General features: G+C 65.6%; 1 protein-coding gene across 1 annotated transcript in view; it reads left to right on the forward strand.

Moving 5' to 3' along the window:
• The window catches only part of DCAF13 (DDB1 and CUL4 associated factor 13), a 62,008-nt gene that overhangs the window by 10,735 nt on the left and 50,959 nt on the right, over positions 1 to 314 (forward strand). The gene's annotated exons all lie outside the window — the stretch shown is intronic.

The raw sequence follows: 314 nt of genomic DNA on the forward strand, positions 1-314 counted from the left end.
GTGTGTGTGGGGGGGCAGATCGGGGCCCCCATGGTGAGGGAAGGAGTGGGGCTGGGCTTGGGAAGGGACAGGTGCTGCCCAGCTGGGGTAAGACGTTTGGACAGAGCTGCGGGCTGCTCCTCTTGGTGGGGGGGCTCCCGCTCTTGCATACAACCCCAGGAGAGGCATGGGGGAGCATGTGCCCCGTGGGTCTGTGCATGGGGCAAGGGTGGGCTGCACCAGCATTTTCCCCAGTGGTGGGGGAGCTGCAGTAGGGGTGGGCAGTGGCAGCTCTACAGGGAGGCTGTGGTGAATTTTGGGTTGGCTGTCCCCGC

The sequence above is a fragment of the Gavialis gangeticus genome, unplaced genomic scaffold (assembly GCF_001723915.1).
Source record: "Gavialis gangeticus isolate Ggan-Ray unplaced genomic scaffold, GavGan_comp1, whole genome shotgun sequence".
NCBI lineage: Eukaryota > Metazoa > Chordata > Crocodylia > Gavialidae > Gavialis > Gavialis gangeticus.